General features: G+C 39.1%; 1 long non-coding RNA gene across 8 annotated transcripts; it reads left to right on the plus strand.

Moving 5' to 3' along the window:
* LOC114310067 (uncharacterized) lies at nt 1-27,399 on the plus strand. 8 transcript variants are annotated; one of them, XR_014327362.1, is made up of 8 exons: nt 1-144; nt 251-288; nt 469-643; nt 2,597-2,780; nt 2,888-2,973; nt 24,571-24,688; nt 24,883-25,004; nt 27,053-27,399. It is a non-coding gene; the product is annotated as an uncharacterized LOC114310067 (long non-coding RNA). The 8 variants fall into 8 exon arrangements; XR_014327360.1 differs by having other exon boundaries at nt 474-643; XR_014327359.1 differs by lacking the exon at nt 1-144 and having other exon boundaries at nt 152-288.
* The last annotated feature ends 148 nt before the right edge of the window (nt 27,400-27,547 follow it).

The following is a 27,547-nucleotide window of genomic DNA, read 5'->3' on the forward strand; positions in this document are numbered from 1 at the left end:
TTTAAATTGTCCCCGCCTGTTCTCTGTTTAAACAAATCAGATTGTTCTCTCTCGCACAGATTCTCCTTCGCCACCAAACCTCGCCTCGCCTCGCCTCAGCATCAACGTTGCCGTCCACCGTTCTCGCCCTCCACTATCATCACCGTACGTTGCACTCTAGACCCTTTTCTTATATGCAAGCCCTAGCCCCTTTTCTTATGCGTTGTTCCTTCAATGTTGTCTCTCTTGATATCATTCTCTCTGTTTCAAGCTCTCTCCGTTGCCATGGTGATCTGAAGAACAGGAGTGGTACGAATCTCTCTCTCTCTCACACACAATCTCTCTCTTTCAATCTACCTGTAAATACTTATTTAGCTTTCTCACTTTTCTTTTGCGATCTGTCTCTTTCTCTCTCTCTCTCTCTCTGGTCTCTAGAATCGCCTCTCTCTGTCTCTCTCTTGAATCGGCTCTCTCCCTCTTCTCATCCAGTTCAGATTGTCCCTCTTCGATATGTCGAAAGCTCTCGAGTTCGAAGAAGAATCGATTTTGAAGACTATCAAGTTTCGATATGCGCTTCTCTCTATTTGATATAGGGCTCTTAGATCTGGATGAGTTTAATTTGGATTTGACCGATTGGGATCTGGATCTAGGGTTCTTCTACCAGGTATGGGGTTCTAATTTGGATTTCAAGTTCATTCAAATCACTAGCACTATTGTTTATGGTTTCAATTTAATTGATTTAGGCTCTTAGATCCTGGCTGATTTTCATTTGGATCTGAAATATGTGTATGAGAGAGAAAAGATGAGAGATGTTAGAAAGTTGATGTTGATGAACCAACACAATTATAGTTGGAAAGTAGCAGTAAAGTGCTCAAGATTTGAATTTATAATATAAATTTAAATTTGATATGATGTAAGTCATATTAAGAAAGTATTTAATTCACAAATTTTCAAATTTTGAACACTCTTTTATGTATTTTCTTCTAAGTATATAACATTGTTGTGCTAGAAAGTAATCCAATTCCACGCAAGTAGAATGCTAAAACTCCAAGATAAGAGATAGTCAAGCGATGTTTGAGTTTTGAGGATGGCTTTGCTCACATCCTGTTGGCTCATCAAACAATATCCTTTTACGTTCTATTGTTTCCTGGGAAAACACACACACACACGAGAAGGGAAAAAAAAGCCAATTAATTGTAGCAGATTTTGTTAAGTAAGGGTTTGTGATTTCTCTGATGAAAAATTTGAGGTTCAATTTGAGAAGGAAGGAAGGAAGGACTTATTGTTTTCTTTCATGTGGCGATTAATTTGGTAATAATTATGGTATTAGAGTGCATTGTTGTTTTGTTGATTCGTACTAAGCTGTATAGGGAGTTGACAAAGTGATGCGAACTCTTATTGACTTTGTAAGATACCTGCTAAGTTCAATTATCACAAATTTCAACAGTTTATCAGATTCCATATTGAGGAAAATGTTGTTTGGTGTTACCACAAGGCAATAGTTAAGCCTAAACCCTTGTTTGTTTCCCAAGAAAACAAAAAAAAAATTCAATTAATTGAAGCAGATTCAGTTAAAGTAAGGGTTTGTGTTTTATCTTGAGTTGACCAATGAGATTTTCAAGATTCAGTTTGGGAAGGAAGGACTTCTTGTTTTCTTTCATGCAGTGATTAACTTATTGTTGTTTTATTGATTTGTACTAAGCTGTATAGGGAGTTGATAAAGGGATTTGAACTCTAATTGAATTTCTAAGTACATTGCTAAGTTAAATTATCAAATTGGCAGAGATAAATTTCAACAGTTTGTTGCCGTCCATCTCGGGCATTTATCAAATTGGCAATAGTTTGTTGTTAGCTACCTGAATGTGAGATATCTTGAGTTTTTAGAAATTTCGTGTTCTTAATTATTTTATTAGGGTTTTGTATAGTAAGGAGATATACAAAGTTATGTATTGTATGTATTCCAATGGTGTATTGTGGTTTTGGTTCAAGAGAAATAAAAGGACAAACCATGTCAAGAGTCTGGGCAAATATGAGAAATGTGTGGTATTATGTCGTTTCATGGTCTAGGGGATTTTGAAACTCAATATAAATCTTGATCCTCTTGTATTAATACTTTTATATCCCTAACAACAAAAGCCTTGACATTGATTAGTGGGCAAATCAACTGCTGCCTTTAGATGTTTGGTTTTCAGTTGATTATCTTATCATTATGACCAATTAGATTATATGCTCATACTATATATGTGGTTATTAGAAAGGTGACAACCCTAATGAATCTACTACAAAAGTGGTTGTTAGCTACATCAGCACTCAAATTCCTTCATCCTTATTGCTCTTGCTTTGATGATCAACCCCTAGTACATTTAGGCTTTTATTCTTGCCTTTTTCCATTTTAAATATGCAAAACGTCCTATCTATATAGAAATCTTACCTCCCTTTGCTGATAATTAGTCTATTGGAAAACATTGTTGGAATGACATGTCACAAGACCATCAAGATTTGTCAAATATGCTAAATCATAAAATTTTTGTTCTCTTGGATCCCTTTTCACATATTTTATACTTGGGTTTTCTTGGTAGCCTCAGTTGTTTTCAGTGAAAGCCTTGTTTCCTTGTAGGCACACTCCATTGCAAATAATCCACATTATAGGAAACTTTATGAGAATACGGTCGATTTACCACTACTTGTCTCAGACAGGAGCTTCAGTTGTACTTTTTATCTTCAGTTGTCTCGTTCCATCATCCATCATATTTTTAGTTTTGCAAAAACCATGGAAGGGCAGACCGCTTTCTAATGCACAGGTATAACGAAAATATACTTTTATATGATAATTAATGATATATTGCAAAATGAATTTCACTACTTGACGTGATCACATATTTCTTTTGTTACTCTATTTGCTTTTCAGGTAGTACCTTCTATAATGAATGGTGGAATAACAGCTTTATACTTCATTTTGTGGGGAAAGGGTGTCAAATCATGTGGCCCTGTCAGGTACTTTCTTATGCTTACAAGAAAGATTGATGAAATATTCAATTCATTATTCAATCTCAATCTTGATGAGTACATGATGGTTATATACATATCAGATGATTACAACTAATCCATAACTAATGTAATCTGTTACACGTATATACTAACAAACACTCTAACAGATTCCTAACTAACTAGCTGGAGCACAAATTCCTAACTAACTAGCTGGAGCTGATTCGGTGACTGCACCTCCATGGATGAGGATGTACACCTGATGTTAGAGCTGCTACTATGTATCTTATCAGGCCCCTGCAAGCTGATGGGGTGACAGAACTCCATAAGCTTGGTTTTAAGATAAGAAAAGTGACCAACAGAGAGGGGTTTAGTAAACATATCAGCCAACTGATCCATAGTAGGAATGTATTGCAAACTAATTTGTTTAGCAAGGACTTTGTCACGAATAAAGTAACAATCCACTTCGATGTGTTTAGAGCGAGAGTGGAAAACAGGATTTGAAGCAAGAGCAATGGCGAAAACATTATCACACCAGAGAAGAGGAATAGTCGGAGGTGAAATGCCAAGATCATGAAGAAGTATAAGAAGCCAAGAAATCTCAACAGTGGTGTGAGCAAGGGCTCTATATTCAACTTCAGTGGAACTACGAGAAACTGTAGCTTGCTTCTTAGCAGACCATGAAATAAGATTGGAACCCAAGAATATACAATAACCAGAAGTAGACTTTCGGTCAAGAACATCCCCTGCCCAATTAGAGTCGGAAAAAGCATGAAGATCAAAAGTGCTGGGAGAAAACTGAAGACCATGATAAAGAGTACCCTTGACAAAGCGAAGTAACTGCTTAACAGCAGAGAAATGGCCAATGGTGATGGCATGCATGTGCTGACAACATTGATTGACAGCAAGGGATATATCCGGGCGAGTAATGGTAAGATATTGCAAAGCACCCACTAAACTGCGATATAGAGTAGGATGAGGACAAGGATCATTAGAATGAGGAACCGAAAAAGGTTTGAAAGCAATAGGAGAAGAACAAGTTTACAATCAGACAAACCAGTCTTAGTCAGAATATCCTGAGCATATTTATGTTGAGACAAAAAATAGCCTGAATCAGGAGTGCCCTTTATAGAGATCCCAAGGAAATAGGAGATATCTCCTAATTCTTTCGTGGAAAAAACCTGGTGCATCTTGGTAATCAAATGCTGAAAATGAGTAAAATTATTTCCTGTGAGCAAGATATCATCGACATAGACCAAAAGAATAGTAATTGTGGTGGCTGTCCGTTGAATGAACAAGGAGGAGTCACATTTATTATTAACAAAACCTTGAGATAAGAGGAAGGTTGAGAAAGTGGAATACCAGGCACGGGAGGCCTGTTTTAAGCCATATAACGTCTTGTGAAGCTTACACACTTGAGTAGGAGATGAAGATATAAAGCCTGGGGGCTGGAGCATAAAGACCTCCTCTTCAAGCAAACCATGAAGGAAAGCATTTGAAATATCCAACTATTTCAAGGGCCATTTATGGTGAAGAGCAAGACACAAAAGAATTCGAATAGTAGGTTATTTGGCGACAGGACTGAATGTTTCTTGAAAATCAATCCCATGTTGTTGAAAATAACCCTTGGCTACCAATCGGGCTTTGTGTCTGGCAATACTACCTTCTGAGTTTCTTTTAATTTTAAACACCCATTTGCATCCGATAGGCTGTTTGTGAGGAGGAAGAGAGACAAGGGTCCAAGTGTGTTGAGCATGTAAGGCAGTAATCTCCTCTTGCATAGCTTAAAGCCAAATAGGAGACAAAAGAGCTTCACGATAAGAAGGAGGCTCAGAGTCAGCAAACAACTGAGGAAAGGAAGACTGAGCAACTGAAAAACAAGTTTTAGAGTGAGTGAGCATAGGATGAGTGTTAGTAGGAGGAAGAGGAGGTAACACAGGAAGTTGGATAGAAATAGCCTGAATAGGAACAGGAGAAGAGATAGGAAGAGTAGAAGGAGGCAGCAAAGGAACAGAACTTGATGAAATCATAGGACCAGAACTGGGAACTGTAGGAACAGAACTGGGAAGAGCAGAACTGGGGGCAGAGCAGAACTGGGGGCAGAGCAACTAAGCTGGACTGCTGGACAGAACTGGGAACAGCAGAATTGGTGTAACAACCCTCACCACTGTTCACCGATAAACTACCGATTACTGCTAAACTGAGACTGATTATGAAAAGTAATTGAACTGATTGAAATACTGAACTGACTGACTGAAATCTGAAATTGATTGATTGACTGTATCTGTTTAAATGCATTATCTATTTATTTGACTGTTTGATTATCTGTTTATGTTTTTAGGTTTAAACTGCAAATTGAAGGCCTTATCAGCGGCCGAACCAGAAATTGATTAGTGTTTCATGATCAGTAGAATTTATGTGATTTTATGGCATATTTATCTGAAATGTGTTTTGGTATGATTAAATTAGTTGAAGTAAAGCTAATTAAAGAGTTAGGCTTATCTATAACTTTGCCATTGTGAGTGGGCCACTTCATGAACTATATTTGAGCCTTATTAAACACTTAGGCAAACATTTCATCAGCTCATCTCCCTTGCCTTAGCCGACCAAGAGGGAGAGAGGAGAGGAATTGAATTGTCCTTGTTGATTTGTTTAGAAACTTGAAGGAATTGAAGGTTGATTTCAAAATTGTGCTTCCATTCTTGAACTACAAGACCTAAGGTAGTGTAACTACCCTCTTATTTGTGAATTCAATTAATTCTTGCATGGTTTTAGAGCAAGTTGAAGTCTAGAGCCAAGTTATGGCTCTGAATTGTTGAATTATAGCTTAACTCATGCATGCATGTTTGTATTGCTGCATTTTAAGTTGTTTTCATGGCAAAATGTTACATGCATGTTCATATTATGTTTAAATCCATGATTTCATCTTGTTTTGAAAAGAATTGGCTTTTTAGAGCAAGTGTTTAAAGCTTGAAAATGATTTAAGTTCATGCATGTTGCATGTTCATCTTGTTCATGAAAATTGGTTTGAAATTGGATTTATTTGAACTACCTTTGGGCTTTGATTTTTACAATTGAGTTTTGAATCATGTTAAGCTATGAGTTTTGAGGAGTTTTCTGGAAAATTAGCCAAGGGGATTGGTTTTGATACATTTGAACTCGATTTTGAGCTTGAGGTTCGAATCTGGGAATTCCAGATTTTGAACTCACGCTCGAGCGAGGTGACTGGCGCTCGAGCGTGGAAATCGTGCTCCCAGCATTTTGTTCTGTTTTTGAGTCAGCTCGAGCGGGGTAATTTACGCTCGAGCGGGACCTTGTGTTTACGCTCGAGCGGGTGTCGAGCACCCAATCGAGCGTGAATTTTACATATCCAGCACTTTTGACTGTTTTGAAGTATGCTCGAGCGAGTTAGTCTGCACTCGAGCAGAAACCTTTGTCTGCATGTGCGCTCGAGCGGATTAACCTACGCTCGAGTGGGACCCCTGTTTTCTGAAAATACTTTTAAAGCGCATCTTTGCATCCTCATTTCATCCTAGGCATTCTTAGGCCTAGTTTAAGGCATCTTAATGAGGATATAGATGTAGAACCACACCGAGTCAAGATAGGGATTAAGTTATTATCTTTCCCAACTGTGTAGCTTAGTGTGTGTTCAATCTGTAAACTGTGTAGGGTTGGTGTAGACATCCCTGAACGCCCCGGGAGGGTGAGTCCCGTTCTGTTCGTATGTGGGCTCACTACAGTTCGGACTCTCAAATTGTCACGGTTCTTAATCTGAACCGAAGAGTCCAAATTCGGCAAATCGTTTTGAGAAACAGATTTTTGAAACGAAGTGCCAAACATGGACTACTTTGCCAGATATAGAGTCACCACCTAAATATTTTTTATGGGGGAATTTAGGAAACCCTGACTCGGTGCCAAAGGCCACGTGTCCGTCATCACCAAAGTTGCCTCGGCTCGGGAACTTGGGTACGATTGGGGAAGGTTAGCTATGAGCACCCCCTCTCGCCCGATCCGAAGATCGGCCTCTACTAACCATGATATCTAGTTTTGAAAACGTTATGTGTTTTTATTCCATTTATTAGCCTAGAATTACTATGTTATGCGCACAATAAACAAGTATAGACCAAATCGCCTAAATTGGAACAAAACATTTCATGCTTGTTTTGAAAATGGTTTGCTACTCGCAAGTAGGCTAAAATGCAGGTTTTGCCACCCTCGAGTGGACTTTTAGAAAAGATGGTTTTGCCACTATCTAGTGGGCTTAAAACTCACAGTTTTAATGCGTTATCCCAATTTAGGTAATTCCACCTCCATCCACAAACATTCAAGCAGTTATATCACATAAGCAGCTAGCCTCATGGTAATCATGCTGTTATGGCAACACTCACACGCATGCGGTATGCTAAAGCATAAATGCTTACCGAGTGCTTCGAGCCAAAACAAAAACTAGTTAGTAATCATATGCATGATCCTAGTTCATGTTAAGATGGCTAATGCAACACATGCAAAGTGCAACTAAGATAGGCTCGGCTAATCTACAATGACATGTGAAATGCTACAACTAACACGTATTCAATTTGAAATTGAAATACAAATGTAGTTAGAATGATGCGCCGAGCCTGTAACGCCCTCAAAATAATAACTTTAAACCCATTAAATAAGACATGCATTGATATTCAAAAGCTTCACATTCTTTCATTTATCAGAGTTTCATTACAAAAAGTATTACATGTTAACAACAAAAGCAAATGCCCTATGGGCTTACAGCTTTCCAAGTTAACACTTGGTTACAACAAAAGAGTACTAACTCAAACACGTTAAGCCCTTGGCTTGAATTTACATGTAATACATCAAAAGTAAAACAACAAAAAGTCCGCCTCTGGCCTCCCAAGCTACGTCCTTGGAGGTGGCATGCTACCTGTACCTGAAAATGATATTCCCATATAGGGTGAGCCACAGCCCAGTAGAAATACACTAAACCAACCATGAACAATGACTAAAAGATTAGCAACTGATAGATGGTCAACACTGACACTTCCAATTACATCTCCCTACGTTACCATGACAGCCAAGTCTATATTACAATTCACTTTTCATTTTTGTTCAACTTTGAGTTTGAAAACAAGGCTCAGTACTCTGGCCAGAACGTTTGATGAGATTATAGTTCATCACTAGAACACTTTCGAAATCCAAGGTGGATACACATTATGGTGTTGTATCAATAACACATAAACTACTCCCATATACTTCGCAAACAATGATGATATACATTTTAGTGCTATATCAAATCAAACAAACTTTTCAATAGATAAGCATATGAGCTATATCACTACTACAACAGATAAGCATATGAGCTGTATCAACACTTCAACCGATAAGCATATGAGCTATATCAACATTCCAACAACCGGTTTAGAGGTACATCCCCCATCTTCCCCTAAACCATTAACCGGTTTAGAGGTACATCCCCCATCTTCCCCTAAACCGTGGAGTACATCCCCTATCTCCTCCCATACACAAGTAATGCATATAAACACAGAATCACATATGCAATCAATCAATACATAAAATTAATGTATTCTATCAACCGACATGCTCTATGACACATCCAATTGATTAGTTTTAGTTTGCCTAATCATCAAGCATTGTCTACAACAATCAACACTACCCTCCACCGGTAGCCCAAAGCAATTATTTCTAAGCAGGAAATAAATGCACAATGGATATTCAATCGACATTTCAATTCGGTGAGTGATAAATAATTCAACTACACCCTTTAACCCCATGCACTCCCAATCTCAACAATTCCATTTCATTTCCTCATTTCCCACAATTAATTATCTCAATTAATTAAACAATGTAATTAGGTCATTTTCCATAATTACCATTACCACCCTTAGGTCCCATTTTCATCAATGATTCAACATTTATTCCATTTCTCTATACCAAACATGCATCTAGGTTTATTACAAATAAAACCCCAACTTTTGTAAAATAACACAAAAGGCCCAAACTTTCACAAAATTACCAAACCAACCCCAACCTCTCAAATTACCAAAATTTAAAGACAAAATCCATAGAGAGGAGTAGGATATCCCTACCTCAAATTCAGAGCTCCAAGGGAGAAGATGAGTAAAACTCCGAAGTGCTCCAAATCCCAAATTTCTCAGATCTCAACAAAGCCCTCGACGATCAACACACTTCTTACAAAGGCCCAAGGTGAGGAAAACACTCTAGGTAGATCAATCCTAAGAGAGAAGTTCGGTTTTAGAGTGAGGTGCTCTCCAATGGAGGTTTTGAAAAAGTAAGAGAGAGAAAGGAAATCAAAAAGTGATCAAAAAGGTGGTTTCACGAACTGATATAAAAGCAGGTCCGCTCGAGCGTACAACACCCCGCTCGAGCGTACAGACACAGGTTCACGCTCGAGCGTCCAAAGATCCGCTCGAGCGCCGGGTGCACTCTCCCAGAATTTTCTGCAGACGACCAAAATGCTGAGAGAAGGAAATTCACGCTCGAGCGTCCAAACTGCCGCTCGAGCGGAGAGGCAACAACAAAATCCCACTCGAGCGTCAAATCGCCGCTCGAGCGGAGAGACCAAAACCTGGGCAAAATTTCTAAGTTTTAAAACACGACCCACTTATTCCCAACCTGCCCAACACAACCCAAAATTCTAATTAAAAGAGTAAGGGATAGAAATGAGGATAAGATAACAACGAATCTACGGAACCGAGTCCGGATTATAGTTAAACAACAACAGGAAATATCGGGACCGCTATAACCTCCCCCCCTTAAAGAATTTCGTCCCCGAAATTAAGGGTACGCCAAAACACAAGGCCAACTGATAACAGAGCATTCAACAATCGAGCCCCAAGGAAAGAAATTACTTTCACAACAAACCTCCGACTTACTCTTAGCAAGGAAGATACTAACCAAGGAAACACATTCTAAACAACCACACCTTAGGTACGCAAGCCTCAACAAACCAAACCTCCCCCGAAACAATTCACCAACAACCGGCTAGCATTCCAAGCTAAGTCACTACTCAACAACACGACCAAAGCAAATCTTTAGAGTAGATAATAAGAAAACATTTTCTTGTTCAAGAGGCATTTCCCAAAGATGTTTAAATTTTCAACGTTAACGTTCCGGAATAAATCTTGCATGTTCCGTACGAAAACTCAAAAGCTTTGCAAATATTTTTCACAAATACGGTGTTACCCAAAACGCAGAGTCATCCACAGTTTATTTGCCAAAAGATTAATCTGGAATTCTTTAAAATTCTTGAATTAAATCAACTTTTCAACAACGCATTTATATGGTCCAAACACTGGAAAAATTTTGTTTTCCATTTCTTTCCAAAACAGCACTATCCACAACCATCACTCATACAGTGATGCCACAACCGACACAGAACATAACATTTCTATAATGATAGTTAATAGAAATAACAACAGTACTATCAACACATAAGGTATAAGAAATTCATGGTTTTGCAATTTTATCCCGCCTCCCTTTACTTAACCACTTTATAATCATAAACACGGCTCAGAAATACACAAATGATACACATTATAGTGCTGTATCAACATCAAACTAAACACCATACATTCATAATGTATAAAAAGCCAATCATTCACAATGATCAATCAATACATATATTAGATGTATTATTCCAACCGTCAGACTCAACGACAAAACATGTTCGATTAATTTCAGTTTTCCTTAATCAACATACGTAGTCTACAACGAACGAGACTAAACTCAAGGTGACCAATGCCACCCCAACACCCGATACCGACAAGCTGACTAGTCAGCTCAATAAACTCTACACTCAGTAATCCACACACTGATGTGCTACTCAGACCACTAACCCCAACCACGGAGTTCTCTACACGAACCACAAATTTTGGAATCTCACTGGATTTCCTAAAATTTAACCGCCTCAACATCGCGTCTAAGGGAATCACCATCCCCCGCCATGGTTATCTAGTAAGCCTGCTCACTTCCTTGACTGAAGACCGACATGGTCAACCTCAATCACAACATCCCGAATACGAAGGACTACTTTGACCCACGCTATACTCATTGCTTTAGAACACGAATTGCTCTTCCTTCAAAGAATGTTGGCAGCATCCACTCATAACCCACACCCAACAATGGATAACCAATCACAATATGAACACTACCCCTATACAACCAAGGGGGGTCACCACGGACTCACTATCTAGCAAGGCCCAACACACGAACCAGCATACAGGTACCATTCCCACTAACTCGAGATACAAATCTCACGTTCCCTCGAACATTCTCATATAGTCCTGCCAACACCGCGCAACTCTCGAAACCATCCCATCTAACACATTCAACCGTACTAGGCAAAACCTCCTTATTTTGCAAGCCCTCTTACTCCTACACCGAATCCTCCAATAACTCATAGGATCCACTCGTTACTCTATATCTTACTTATCACTCATCTCGAGAGTACCATCAAGAGGCCCGGCCTCCGTGCTAAACCACTAGTCCACACTACCGCTAGGCAACCATCATGAACCAAACCCCGACATCGTCACAAGTCGCCGATAGGGCTTCCAAAGATTCACTCATCTAACTTTCCAGAGGGGTAAAAGTCCTCGCCTCCCTCGTCATTAACCCACATCTTCATCCGCAAACACCATACCACTGTGACTCCACCCACGGGTCACACTCTAACCATGGGCTATATACCCAATTAACGCTTCTGATAATATCCTCTGACTTGACCAGTGCTAAGGTACGAACTTATCACATTCAATCCAAATAAAGAAATTTGAAACTTAGGGAGACATCCATTATATTACAGCCCGAGGTATAGTACCAGCTACTCACAACACATCGCTCCCGATACAACAATCACAACCTTATATAGGGACTGACATCCCTTCACTTGAAACGGCCAATCAGTACACCTGCAATCTTGACAACGTTACTTACCACGAAGGTACGAGTCCAACCTTGACAAAATTATGTGCCATGCCCCCGTAGGACACCATATTAAATACGTGTTACATCTAGTATTAATCGTACACTTCACATCCTCTCAAGTTCACCCGACAGTAGATCAAAAGCTATACCACGCACAAAACTTTAAATGGGTAGTACTCATGTAATTCCACACACTCGGCAAGTAAAACAGTTCTCGCTCCAATATTACCTTGGCTAGGACACGTACCCCTCGGTGGTTCTTCCAAATTTTGAAAACATGGCTCTCTAGCCCTCATCCTTCCCAAATCAAGTCACAAGCATAAAAAAAAAAAAAAAAAAATTTATATAGGAACTTTATACATTAATAAAATTTTAGAGCTACGACATGCTCCAATTCACCCACTCTAGGGAAATTAACAAACAAAGCATATATGTATATATATATAGATAAACAAACAGTTTAGATGTTTCAACCTTCCCAAAACACATTGGTTACACAACGGAACCCAATGATCACAAAACAATAATCCACTGATTACAAAACGGATTAGTCAAAACAAAACCATCCCATCAGTATTACTACTACTACCGTCCCTTGTTGGACCGCCGAAGTTGGTCATCCCCGAACATAAGGCAACCTACGAGCTTACAAGTCACGGACAAGAACCACTGGTATGCCCCCTCTGCCCACACCTGGAACAACTACAAACTTCCCTAGCTGGGACTTGGGAACTTGACTCTACTGAGGCCCTCGCAATCTGGCCTGCTAGTCCCCCAAAACGATACTGTTCCTGTCCAGTCGAAAGAAACTGAGCCTGGTTAGGTTGCAAAACCCCTAAAGAAGCTCCCGGCTGAGTACAAGAACGTCGAATATGACCCGGCTGATTACACACCCAACAGGTAGGCGGTGCCTGAGCACGAGATTGGTTCAGAATCTGGGCTGATGAAGACCCCAACAACTGCCTCCCCACTGAGCATTTAATCGGTCCAAAACCCGACTGGTTGGATGATCCTGGTGGTACAACTACTGGTTGAACTGCTAACCCCACCCCTTTCTTCTGTGGGCAAACCGAAACCCTGTGGCCCAGCAGACCGCATCTGAAACAAATGATGCCCCTCTGCTTACTTTCCCCCGAACCCAAATCTGACACTGGAAGGGCAGTTCTAGCCCGTCCTCCCTGTTGCGAGTTTAAAACCCTCTGCCTCTTAAAAGGCCTACCAACACCCTGAGTCACAGGAGTCGCCGAGATGGCTTCCTCCCCACTCTGCCCCATTGCTAGCACTGCAGCCTCTACATGGGCGGCCGCCTCAACAAGCGCCCTATATCTTTTATGCCAAGACCCCGCTATCCTTACACGGATGTCGTCACGCAGCTTACTCTCAAACTCAAAACAACGTAAGTCCTCTGTCTCCACCAATTCTGGAGCAAACCTCGACAGATTAGTAAACCATCTTTCGAACCGCACCAAAGGTGTAGTACCTTGGCGTAATTCCACAAATTGTTTCCGCAGCTCTTCCCGAGCGGAAGGAGGGAAATCACAACTTCCTCGCCTAGGCATCCTAGTAAAAGTAACGGAGACACGTTAGCACACTCATACATGTGCCGAAGCTAAACACTTACATCCTAACACATGGACAACTGTAATTCACTCCACATAAGCACATAAACATGTAAGCACTTACGAATTTCATTTCCAGATAATGATAGTCCCGAGGCGTTACTAGAGTTCCGATCAGAAACAGCATTGATCAAGTGCCTTTCCAACTGGACTCCCAGAAACCCAAGGATCCAATCAACATCCAAGAAACTACATTCCATACCCAAATAGTCACATAAACATGTTATCACAAAAGTACGTAACATTACGTCTAAGTCTCTAACAAGCGAGAGAAACCCATTGTGATACTAATCACTTCCCACGTACCCAAAGTATTCGAACCAGGTACGCTCTGATACCAAGTTGTAACGCCCTCAAAATAATAACTTTAAACCCATTAAATAAGACATGCATTGATATTCAAAAGCTTCACATTCTTTCATTTATCAGAGTTTCATTACAAAAAGTATTACATGTTAACAACAAAAGCAAATGCCCTATGGGCTTACAGCTTTCCAAGTTAACACTTGGTTACAACAAAAGAGTACTAACTCAAACACGTTAAGCCCTTGGCTTGAATTTACATGTAATACATCAAAAGTAAAACAACAAAAAGTCCGCCTCTGGCCTCCCAAGCTACGTCCTTGGAGGTGGCATGCTACCTGTACCTGAAAATGATATTCCCATATAGGGTGAGCCACAGCCCAGTAGAAATACACTAAACCAACCATGAACAATGACTAAAAGATTAGCAACTGATAGATGGTCAACACTGACACTTCCAATTACATCTCCCTACGTTACCATGACAGCCAAGTCTATATTACAATTCACTTTTCATTTTTGTTCAACTTTGAGTTTGAAAACAAGGCTCAGTACTCTGGCCAGAACGTTTGATGAGATTATAGTTCATCACTAGAACACTTTCGAAATCCAAGGTGGATACACATTATGGTGTTGTATCAATAACACATAAACTACTCCCATATACTTCGCAAACAATGATGATATACATTTTAGTGCTATATCAAATCAAACAAACTTTTCAATAGATAAGCATATGAGCTATATCACTACTACAACAGATAAGCATATGAGCTGTATCAACACTTCAACCGATAAGCATATGAGCTATATCAACATTCCAACAACCGGTTTAGAGGTACATCCCCCATCTTCCCCTAAACCATTAACCGGTTTAGAGGTACATCCCCCATCTTCCCCTAAACCGTGGAGTACATCCCCTATCTCCTCCCATACACAAGTAATGCATATAAACACAGAATCACATATGCAATCAATCAATACATAAAATTAATGTATTCTATCAACCGACATGCTCTATGACACATCCAATTGATTAGTTTTAGTTTGCCTAATCATCAAGCATTGTCTACAACAATCAACACTACCCTCCACCGGTAGCCCAAAGCAATTATTTCTAAGCAGGAAATAAATGCACAATGGATATTCAATCGACATTTCAATTCGGTGAGTGATAAATAATTCAACTACACCCTTTAACCCCATGCACTCCCAATCTCAACAATTCCATTTCATTTCCTCATTTCCCACAATTAATTATCTCAATTAATTAAACAATGTAATTAGGTCATTTTCCATAATTACCATTACCACCCTTAGGTCCCATTTTCATCAATGATTCAACATTTATTCCATTTCTCTATACCAAACATGCATCTAGGTTTATTACAAATAAAACCCCAACTTTTGTAAAATAACACAAAAGGCCCAAACTTTCACAAAATTACCAAACCAACCCCAACCTCTCAAATTACCAAAATTTAAAGACAAAATCCATAGAGAGGAGTAGGATATCCCTACCTCAAATTCAGAGCTCCAAGGGAGAAGATGAGTAAAACTCCGAAGTGCTCCAAATCCCAAATTTCTCAGATCTCAACAAAGCCCTCGACGATCAACACACTTCTTACAAAGGCCCAAGGTGAGGAAAACACTCTAGGTAGATCAATCCTAAGAGAGAAGTTCGGTTTTAGAGTGAGGTGCTCTCCAATGGAGGTTTTGAAAAAGTAAGAGAGAGAAAGGAAATCAAAAAGTGATCAAAAAGGTGGTTTCACGAACTGATATAAAAGCAGGTCCGCTCGAGCGTACAACACCCCGCTCGAGCGTACAGACACAGGTTCACGCTCGAGCGTCCAAAGATCCGCTCGAGCGCCGGGTGCACTCTCCTAGAATTTTCTGCAGACGACCAAAATGCTGAGAGAAGGAAATTCACGCTCGAGCGTCCAAACTGCCGCTCGAGCGGAGAGGCAACAACAAAATCCCACTCGAGCGTCAAATCGCCGCTCGAGCGGAGAGACCAAAACCTGGGCAAAATTTCTAAGTTTTAAAACACGACCCACTTATTCCCAACCTGCCCAACACAACCCAAAATTCTAATTAAAAGAGTAAGGGATAGAAATGAGGATAAGATAACAACGAATCTACGGAACCGAGTCCGGATTATAGTTAAACAACAACAGGAAATATCGGGACCGCTATAGAGCCCGGTGCATGCAAGACAAATGTATGAATGCATGCATGCATAGCATAAGGTATGCTAATTTAAATATGCCCTAGTCTACCATCATAAGCGGGTAAATAAAAGGGAAGAAAGACGTGGGGTTGGAAGACATACACACACTCACGCACACTTATTACACAATTGCCCTCGCTCGGAGGGTCCAAATAAATATTACAGTCCGAATACTAAATTAATTATTACAGAATTTCTAATTAATTAACAAATTAAATGCAGGATTAAAGTGGCCACAGCCCCTGCCTCGAAATGCGTAGATGATGCATGCTTGACTCGCCTTACTCGGAAACCCATGCCACGCCATTGTTGCCTCTGTTTACACTGCTCTGTTCCTCTGAAAATTGCGCAACTCCCAAGGTGCGCTCTCTGGACACTGGGGAGCATCACCGACCAAGTGGGATCACCACTGGCCATGTCCGGATGGTTATCGGCCATTTTTAAATCCATCGGCCAACAATGAATGGCCGGTCGGCAGTATAGGTGGCCGGCCGGCCAAAGCTTCCTGTAGAACCTGTTTTTGACAGCAGCAGAGGGCAGACAGTGCATGGCAAGGAAATTCAAAGCAATGTATGCATGGCCACTCTCCCTATCATGCAATGGACTCAAGGGAGCATGGCGCTCGACCCTCGGGCCATCAATTATGCATTTTGATGCATGATGGCCTAAGAGGCCAAGTTAGCAACTTCAATATCAAATGGAATGCACACACAAAACACATCAAAGGCCCCAACCTCTATCATGCTTGATCAAGAGGCAAGGGATGCATGCACAATGTAATGCAACCTAAGCATGCAAGCAAGGCTAATGCAACATGATTATGCAATGCATCTAATATGCAATAGGCACACAACCTAAACATGTAAGCATACATGGCATACAACAACATGCGATGATGGACTTAAACTAACATGGATATCTCGCAAGCATGCCAAAATCAGTGGCCATTAGATGAAAATGAGACAATCGAAATGCGCGCACACATGCACGCAAACCGAGGACCGATCCTAAGGCACAAATGCCACTCTAACAAGGCATGGCAAGGCATGAAATATGGCATACAAACATGCAAGTTTCAGCACTGAAATGTGATGCAAAATGATCCCAAAACATGGAAACATGGCACCCGATGCATGGAATGGCCCCGAAACACAAAACTAGGCATACGCATTGGCCTATAGCTATACAAAACATGCATTATTTTATCATGAAGCATGAATACAGATGCAAGAAAGTCCCAAAACATGCATATTTCCAGTTTATAACAAGCCTCAAAGATGAACACAAATAGGGCTAATCTATCATGCAAAAATGGCCCTAAAAGAGAGATTAAACACAAAGGAACAGCAGCTGGCCCCAAATGGAAAATAGCCCTTCAAAAACGTTGAAGAGGGGCTCAAAAAAAGGCACTTTACAGTTTACATCAAGCCACAAAAATAATCACAAATAAGGCTAAACTATCATGCAAGAAAATGCCTAAAAGAGGGGTAAAGAGACAAGTGGCAGCTTTTGTTCTCAAACAGAGGAGAGCCCTTCAACAATATTGAAGAGAGGCTCAAAACAAGATATTTCACAGTTTATAGCAAGGTCCAAAACAGCTCACAAATAGGCCTAAAATACTATGCAAAGATAAGGCCTAAAAGAGAGTTAAAGAGGCAAGTGATAGCTTTTGACCTCAAACAGAGAAAGACCCTTAATCAAACATGAAAAGGAGCTCAAAATATCACTATTTATAGTTTGGGTCGGAGCCCAAAAATTCTTGCAAGCAAGGCTTATAAATGAAGCAAGAAAAGACTAGTTTAGGGGAAAAGTGTGCTTACCCTTGAAGAGCAATGAACCAGCAGCCTTTGGACAAAGAAGAGGAGCTCCTAGCCTCTGGAAATCAGCTTCAAAATACTGTAATGGAGTGTGGATGTGTGGAGCTATGGGTTGGTGTGTAAATGGTGCAAGGCTTTTAGGGTTTTGAGGCTTGGAAGAGAGGGAGAGAGAGGATGAATGCAAGAGCTCAAAACCAAATCTTGTAACCCTGAAAAATGGAGCTGGGGGGTCTGGTTTTATAGAGGGAGGAGTGGAGGAAAAGGGGGGGAAAACCAATTCAAATTTCCCCCCCAAAAGGGCAGACCCTCGGGCAGGGGTTTTGGTGCAAAACAGCTGGCACAACTGGCATCCACTCAATCTGTAGAATACTCCGGAAGGTCGTCGGCTAGCAAAATTGGTCGGTCGGCTACTTTAAATGGTTGGTCGGCCATCTGTTCTGGTCGGTCGGCCATCTATTTGGTCGGTCGGCAGAATATTTGGTCGGCCGGCAGGAAAAATCTGCTCTGCAGATCCAACTTCAAATGGGCATAACTCCTTCATATGAACTCCTTTTCAGGTCATTCTTGTGTCCAAATTGAAGCCCCGGAAGTAATATTTCCAATGGAACCAGCCTTGCATCAAAATTCCAACTATGAAAAAAGTTATGCTTATTTTGGTGAAGGTTGCTCAGTTTCGGTCCAACTGGGATGATGCCCAACTTCAACCAATCATATCTCCTCCATCCGGACTCGGCCTTAGGAGATTCTTGAGTGCAAAACGAAGCCCCGGAAGTCTTCTTTCCAACGGTGGTGGCCTCATAGCTTAACTTTATTTGTATAGACAGATAAGCTTGATTTAGCGAGAACTGTCCGTCCCTCTCTTAGCGATTCTTGCCTATCTTCTTCTCCAACTTGGTTTCTTCTCTCTTCCCCTTCTTTCTTCAACTTCAAACCCCTAAACAAGGTGTTTTGAAAGATTTTTCAAGGATTTCATCTCTCTTTTTTTCATTTCCATTTTGTCCTTACTCGGTTTATCGAAAAGCGCATCGTTTGACAAAATGTGAGCCTCGGAACATTGTAGAAACTTTATTTCAAAAATGTTTTGAAAGAGAGGGTTCTAAGGTCTGAAAACCCTCCAAAATAACTTTGGTCCAAAATGGGGTGTGAAATTGAGATTTGTCTCTCTCCTTGCCGAAGAAACTGAACCTTTGCCCTACACACCTTTCTCCACCAAGTAAACCATCAGTAACGCCCAAGTCTTGAGGGCGATCAAAAATAGGGTGTCTACAGTTGGCAACTGGGGACGCGCTCTAACCTAACTGTAGCCTAGAAATCTGTGAGTAACAACTGTGTAAAGATATGTTCAAAAATGATTATCTTTTGAACAATTGAACTGTACTGTTTCTGAATCGATACTGTTAATAGAATGAATGTATGTCCTCTATTCAGAACTGTATTATGGCATCCTTAGCAACTACTGTTACTGACTATTACTGTTACAGAGATCTCTGTCGGTTCCCTTGTTAGAACCACTACTGTTTACTGATTGATGGCCATCATTGACTGTTCGGTCTTTCTAGACCTACTGTTCACTGTACTGTTATGCTAATGGATGTACCACATATGACTGTACTGACTGAACGACTGAAATACTGATTTAATGAACTGTTTTCATTACTGTAAGGACATTCATTCTAAACCTTTTTACGCATTATGTTATTCACTGGGCTTTAGCTCACTACTCATATATATATGTAGGTGTACAGGCACCAGACCGCGGCTAGTAGCGTCGGGGTAAGCTCCAGTTTTGTCAAGCCAACCACTGTGCCTCACTACGAAGTTCCGAGTATCAAGCTATGGCTTAGGGGTGTTTTAATTTTCCCCGTCAGTCTTTGTAACTGTTTTATAGACTGTATAGACTGTTACTGTACTGTTTAATAAGGATTAGGTCCCTGGTCTGGATGATTATAAATGTTGTACCTACTGTTCTACACTGTGTATATATATATATATGAAAAGTCTTTTTGGCATACAGACTGTCACAGCTCATTGGACATTGTTTATTTACTGTATTGGCTTATGCCAAGCCCCTGTACTCTGTTTTACTGTCTTACTGTTAAGCAGGCCTTCGGTAATCTCGGATTACTGGCCGGATACGGTGCTAAACCCATAGGGACAGGTTTGGGTCGTGACAACTGGGTTGCTGACCTGCTAAGCTGGACTGCTGGACAGAGCTTAGAACAGCAGAACTGGGTGGCTGAGCTGTTAAACTAGACTGCTGAACAGAAGGAGGAACAGCAGAATTGGGTTGCACAGGTGCAGGACTTGACTGTGTAGAAACAGCATGCTGCAGAGAGGTAAGAGCAGATGGTCTAGACAATAGAGTAGGAGAAGACCAGAAAAAATGATGTAAAAAAGAGAGAGTAGTAGAAGAAGGGACAGCTGGAGCTGGAGAAAGAGTGTGAAATGGAAAACAAGTTTCATTAAAATGAACATGCCTAGATAGATATACCCGACCTACTAGAGGATCTAAACACCTATACCTTTTGGCAAATGGATGATAGCCTAAAAACACACAAGAGACAGATCTTGGTTGAAGTTTATGAGTAATATAAGGCTTTAGCCAAGGAAAACACTGACAACCAAAAACTCTTAGCTAAGAGTAATTAGGAACAGATTTGAACAGTAATTCATGTGGAGACTTATTAACTAATTGAGAAGAAGGCAGTCTATTGATCAAAAAAGTAGCCACAGCAACAGCATCAGCATCAAACCAATACTTGATAGGAACAGAACTGTGATGCGATAAAGCAATAGTTGTTTCAACTATGTGCCTGTGCTTTCTTTCTACAACACCATTTTGAGAGGGTGTGTAAGGACAAGAATGCTGATGAACAATGCCCTCAGAAGCAAGAAAATGAGTCATTTTATTATTAAAAAACTCAGTACCACCATCTGTTTTGAGTACTTTTAAAGAAGTTTGAAACTGTTTTTCCACATAAGCTTTAAACTCAATGAATTTGGTACAAACTTCACTTTTATATGACAAAGGATAAAGCCAAGTGAATTTAGTAAAATCATCCACAAACAAAACATAATACTTGTAAGGAGACGTAGACTGAAAAGGACCCTATACATTATTATGAATTAAAGAAAGTGGTTGATTGCTAGTAGAGTTAGACAAGTGAAAAAGAAGCCGGTGGCTTTTAGCAACACAACAATCAATACAAGTTTGAGATGGGGATTTATTAGAAACAAAAGGCAAATGTTTCTTAAGGTGAGAAAACTTTAAGAGACTTGGATGACCAAGCCTATTATGCCAGATGTCTGCAGAAACAGATGCTGAAGAAGCATCAATCTTAGCACTAAGATGTACTTGTGATAGTGGAGAAACTTTAGCAGATGAAGATGGAAGAAAGTGGTAAAGTCCATGGACATTAGTTCCTTTGTGAAGCACTCTCTTCGAATGCTTGTCCTGGATAACAAAATTAGCATCATCAAATGTTATGAAACAATTGTTATCTCTTGCTAACTTGTGAACAGAGAGTAGATTGGAAAAAATGGATGGAGTATGAAGAAGATTTTGTAATTTGAAAGAATGATGAGAAGTAGGTAATATGCCCGTACCAATGTGTTGAATTGGTATGGAATTACCATTGCCAATAGTGATTTGATCAGTTCCTTGATATGGTTGATAGCAACTCAAATTACCTATGTCATTGGTGATATGATCTGTAGCTGCAGAGTCAAGATACCAGGGCACTGTTGATGAAGATGAACCAGAGGCAGAAGATGCCACAAATGCTTTGGAGTGTTGAGGAGACTGAGAGAAAGCACCAGATGAAGATTGAAACTGAGAGTCCATGTGATACCAATAGTCAAGAGCTAGGTGACCAAAACCACCACAGATCTGACATTGAAGGGAGGAAGAAGATCGGCCTCTACCTCTAAAAGCACCTCGATTAGTATTATTATAATGGCCTCTGAACTGAAATCTACCTCCTCTATTACCTCGATAGGAATTTCTTCCTCTGAAATGACCAGAATTAGATCCTCGAGACTGAGAATTTCTTTTAAAAGAAGCAAATGCAACTGTAGGATCAGTGGAGGACTTCTTGAGTTTTGCCTCCATATGAATTTCTTCAGAGAGGAGAAGAGAAGAAACTTCTTCCTGAGTAACAAAACCTAATCGAGCTCGAATAGAAGTAGCAAATGCATCATATTCTGCTGGTAATCCATTGAGAGTAATTAACACTAGATCCTCATCTTCAATCAACACTGGAACAAGTGCTAATTGATCAACAATTTCTCTGATCTTAGTAAGATATTCAGTCATTGAATCAGTTTTCTTCGACACATTATTCAATTGATTCTTCAATTTATGGACATGAGATCGAGAGATGGAAGTGTACTACTTATGTAAAGCAGACCACACTTCAGAGCAATGAAGACAATGTAAAATAGTAGAGTAGATAGATGAATAAAGAGTTGCAGTCATACAACTCAGCAGATGTGCATCCACAAGATTCCATTGTAGTCGTTCAAGATTAGGAACAACCTTTCTTGAATCATCACTGACTGTTAATGGAGGACAAGAGACTGTATCTTCAACATATTCAAGAAGATTTGTTGCTCTTAGAATGTTCTGCCATTGATTCCTCCAAATGACAAAATTGGATGCATCAAGTTTAACTGTAACAAAAGAAGATGGATTGGAGATAAGTAGAGAAAGGTTTGAAGGAATAGAAGATGTAACAATGGTGGAAGGGGAAGCCATGGATCTCTGTGCTCGTAAGAGCTCAATGCTCTAATATAATGATGAAATATTCAATTCATTATTCAATCTCAATCTTGATAAGTACATGATGGTTATATACATATCAGATGATTACAACTAATCCATAACTAATCTAATCTGTTACACGTACATACTAAAAAACACTCTTAACAGATTCCTAACTAACTAGCTGGAGCTGATTCGGTGACTGCACCTGCATGGATGAGGATCTACACCTGATGTTAGAGCTGCTGCTATGTATCTTATCAAAGATTACAACTAGGACTCGGAATATATTAAGTGCTCAATACTGTTTCTCTCTTTTCTTTTTCATGTTACCAAGTGCAAGTAAAGCATGGGACTGATATATTTCACATATTTGAGAACTGATTTGAAACTTGCTTTGGTGAAACTTGGTAATTCTAGTTTATGAATATGGCACAATGTCAGTAAAATCTTGAAAATCTACAAAAATGATGGAAAATAAATAATAGGACTATAGGAGAATGGAATGGCTAAAAACGAAGCAGCACAATCACTTCTAGAAGGGAGCTTTTTTTATTTAGAAAACAATAGAGACATGACATTCCTTTGACACATCCAGACAGGTTTTATGCATAGCTTGAACATTAAGATTATAACGTACTCGGTCATTTACATGGAGTGGAATTATCAATAGTGAGAATGGAGTCTACAAAGAAAGCCACCGTGGTTGAAACCCCCACCTTCCAAATGTTTTTCAAGAAAAAGACCTACATGCTGCTCCTTTGCTAATAAAGTGAAAAGATTTAAACGAGAATCTTCCACCATTAGCTTTCCACAACCTATATCTCTACCCTACAAAGAACACAAAAATGCATCCACAGCATCTAGCTCCCAATCCTGCACAACATGAATGAAAAACGAAAAACGGCTCCATGCTATCCTCGATTCCATGATCTTGACATAGATAACATACATTTGTATAAGATATATATTAATGTCCTTTTCTCCTTTTCTAAAACAAAATCCTCATTCTACTCAAAGCCAATTGGAGTAGGCCAGCGATAGTCAAGCAATGTTTGAGTTTTGAGGATGGCTTTGCTCACATGTGGTATAAGTAAGTATTCATAATCATGGGCATTATTGCCTAAACATGGCTAATAAAATTATACACATATTGCACAAGCACGTTAGGCTTTTGTGGTAGAATTCACTACTTGTCACCATTTTTTGATTTTCTTTAGTAGCATTTTGATTAGTTATTGTGTAGGTGCAATTCTGAACAAGCAATTGTCTCCTACATGTTCATTTGAGAGCATAAAGCAGCCAGTGGAATTGACCTCCATCCCACAAATCTCATGGAGCAAGATGTCTAGAAGCAAGCTCTTAAGAAGTTTGGAAAATGACTTAGAATTAGTTTATGTGGCTCACTCATGCTTGTCCTGGGAAGCACTCCATTACCAATACCAAAAGGTTAGGGCTGTAATTGCATGCTCTGCTTCTCAAAATGCTGCCTTTTGCGATAACGTTGCAGCGAGATTCCAGAAGTTTCACTCATGAAATCTTTGACAGGATGAAACCATAACCATGTTTTGTTCATTATGTCTTTCTTTCTCTATTTGTCTTTCTTCTCTCCTTTTTATTTTGTTTTGAAAAATGGGGAATGAAGAACCATGACAGCTCGAGTATTCTTCTGTTATGATGAATGAATAACCATTTTTTATAAAAGGAACCTTTATATATGTAACTCACATTTAAGCCAAGGTCCTAGATTTGACTCTTACCCAGGACATCTATATATTGTACTTTGCCTTATCCATGTTATGAAACTGTTGTTATTATTGTGCTATAGTATTCACCTTTTAATGGATACCTTTCTGTCTTAGTGTAATGGAAAAGGGATCTCCATTGACATCTTCTCTCTCTGTTGTATGTTAGGGTGTTATGCAAGAAGGCTAAGGGGATTCTAATGGAAGAAAGCAATGTGACCATCTTTTGTCTTGACTCTTCCCGATAGGAATGAACAAACTTGTCCAATATGCTATATAATGTGGAAGTAGTAAAGAGTTCAAATTGATTTTTATTCTTCACTAATTCTTCACTTTGATTCTTATGTTTATAAATATATTTTTCTATACTGCTAGTTATCTGTACTTGATACACTGATGCCTCTTATATTTTTTTGCACTTATTACGCACATTATCCCATAGTGGTTAACTTTATGATATCTTGAATTGAATTGGCATCAGGGTTCTTCATAGTCTACCATCCTCGGTGAAGCTACCATCAACCTGCTAATTATGCTGATGCACTGAAGCCTTTTGCCATTGCACTGCCTCTACATGGATGCAAGTCTTGAACTATTTTACATGTAAAACACTTCTATCAGTTCTTTAAGCTTTTAAACAGATACCTTTTTCAATTGTAACCAGTGGCCAAGTTGAATGTATTAGTTGAGCAGAAACATCAAAATTCAAATGAAGAATTTTGAATTTATTGCGCTTCTCATTACTTGGATTGGGATTTTTAAAGTTTCTGCTCAACTTAGCAGCCACCTAGAAGTAAACAGGATTTTTTAATTGGATTCTTAACTCTATCTTCTTTTTGGGCTGTTGATTATACTCCATTTGGTTTCCTAGAAAATCTAGTAAAAAGAAGGAAAATTTTGAATTTATTAGGTTTCGCATTACTTGAATTGGGAATGTAAAACGTTTTACTCAACTTAGCGTAGTACAAGTAGATAGCATTAGTTAATTGAATTCTTAATTTTGTTGTCTGTTTGGATTATGGGAAAATCGAAGCATTAGTTACTATCTTCTCTCTATGTACTTCTTGGGTTTTTTATTATACTCCATTTGGTTGTTGATTATGCTCCATTTGATTATACTCCATTAATTACTCCTTTTATCAATAGCCCATCTACACCAATACCAACCCAAACCAAGCATAGCAAGACAGACACCACAACAATTTAGCACTCCACACTACAGCAGTTACAGGAAAAACTAAAAAACTACATTTTTCTGGTTAATTAGCACTCCGCACTACAGTTTAGCACTCCACACTACAGTTTAGCACTCTTCTGGTTAATTATAGGAAAAACTACACTTTTCCCTCTTGACCTATTACTTAGTATCTCACTGTACCCCCCTCAACTAAAAAACATTACACTTTGTTGCATTGAACTATCAATTTGGATCATTGTGAACCTTTTGTTAAAGATTCATTTCTTAAATAAAAAGGAAAAATTGATAGACATTTCAAACATTGTGAAATGCTTACAATAACCTTATTTACTTTTTTCCTGATTGTCTTCTACCCATGGTAGCACCCATAGTTGCTGACGTGGCTAGAAGAAAAGAGAAAAGGTGAAAGAGAGAAGGGGAGAGAAGAATAAGGTCATTTTAAACATTTTGCAGTATATGAGATGTCTTATGCCTGGCACATGACATCTCATATAGGCGAAAACGGCGATAGGACAAAAATATAGGCGAAAATGGGCCGTTTGGCGCAAAAATTGGAAATAGCCTCGAAGCAATCCTGAGATCATAAGGGTCAGCTCGACCTAGATTAAAGAAATTTGTGAGAGCAAGCGGCGCGTCGATAGGATGCACGGTTAGATATTTAGACAAAAAAATGTGATGAAGAAAGGCAAAAATGGGCTGTTTGGGGCCAAAAATTGGAAACAACCACGAAACAACCCCGATATCATAACGGTCACTTCGTCCTAGATTAAACAAACTTGTGAGAGCAACCGGAAAGTTGATACGATGCATCGTTACATATTTAGACAAAATTATGTGATAATCCCAACCTCATATCTTCCACTGCCCTCCCAGACTTACCTTCCAACAAGTAAAAGTTCAACCAAAGAATTTTGAATCCAGAATTAAAAAGCCTCGTTGTTACAGCTCCAAGAACCCAACAATGCATATGAAGGCCCTCCATATGCAAGAAAGGAGTACAAAATATTCTCTCTTCAAACCTGTAGTAAAAAAGAATCTACTGAGTAAATTCATTTTCACTGATTCTTCAATAAATCTCAATGAAAGCAAAAAGAGCTGCATTGTTCAAACAAGGAGGGGAAAAAATCGTTGGACCAAATATAGTAGTATAAAGGATATAAAACTACAACTAAATTATGAAAACAGATAACTCCAAATTTTAACTTAGTTTCCATTGTTGAAGCACAGGTTAATATTGGCAAATTGTGGACCAATAGTTAGAATTGTAATGTTTATTGGATATATACATATGAGTGATGTTGTTTTATTTACAAAATGGTAATGATAGTCAATTAATTTGTTCATGTTACCTTTACTTTCCATAGACATGTTTAATTTTTTGTCCAATAATGTGATGTGCAAATATTTTCATAAAAAAATTACCTAACATAATTTCTCTTTTTCTTTGGTACAGATAGATGAACTCGTGCACGAAGCTGAATTGTACAGGACTAATTGGCACTATAAGTATTTTTGGAAGGATTAGGGAAAATATTTTTGGATAGATGTGTATGGAAAATATTCTGGTAGACTGGTAGTTATATTTTTGGAAAGACTAGTTATATTTTTGGATGGGTGTGTATAGAAAATATTTGGTAGACTACTAGTTACATTTTTTGATTGATGTGCATGGATAAAAATTTATAACATAATAACAAGTACTTGTCATGTTATAAATTTTAATGCTAGATGGATGTGAATTGGATGATTATATAGATTACAAGAGAATTTTTAATTGAAGGAATATGTAGTTTGGAATTACTTGTGGATGAAAACTTATAATAGTTGCTGACTTTAATTAAACAGGTTTAAAGTTTGATGATTTATATATTTTGTTGAATGTTCATGATTCAGGTGAATTGTTGGTTTGATTGATTATTGCAAATTACAGATTGTATTGAATGGATTG

Source organism: Camellia sinensis, chromosome 4 (assembly GCF_055761805.1).
Source record: "Camellia sinensis isolate YWXY chromosome 4, ASM5576180v1, whole genome shotgun sequence".
NCBI lineage: Eukaryota > Viridiplantae > Streptophyta > Magnoliopsida > Ericales > Theaceae > Camellia > Camellia sinensis.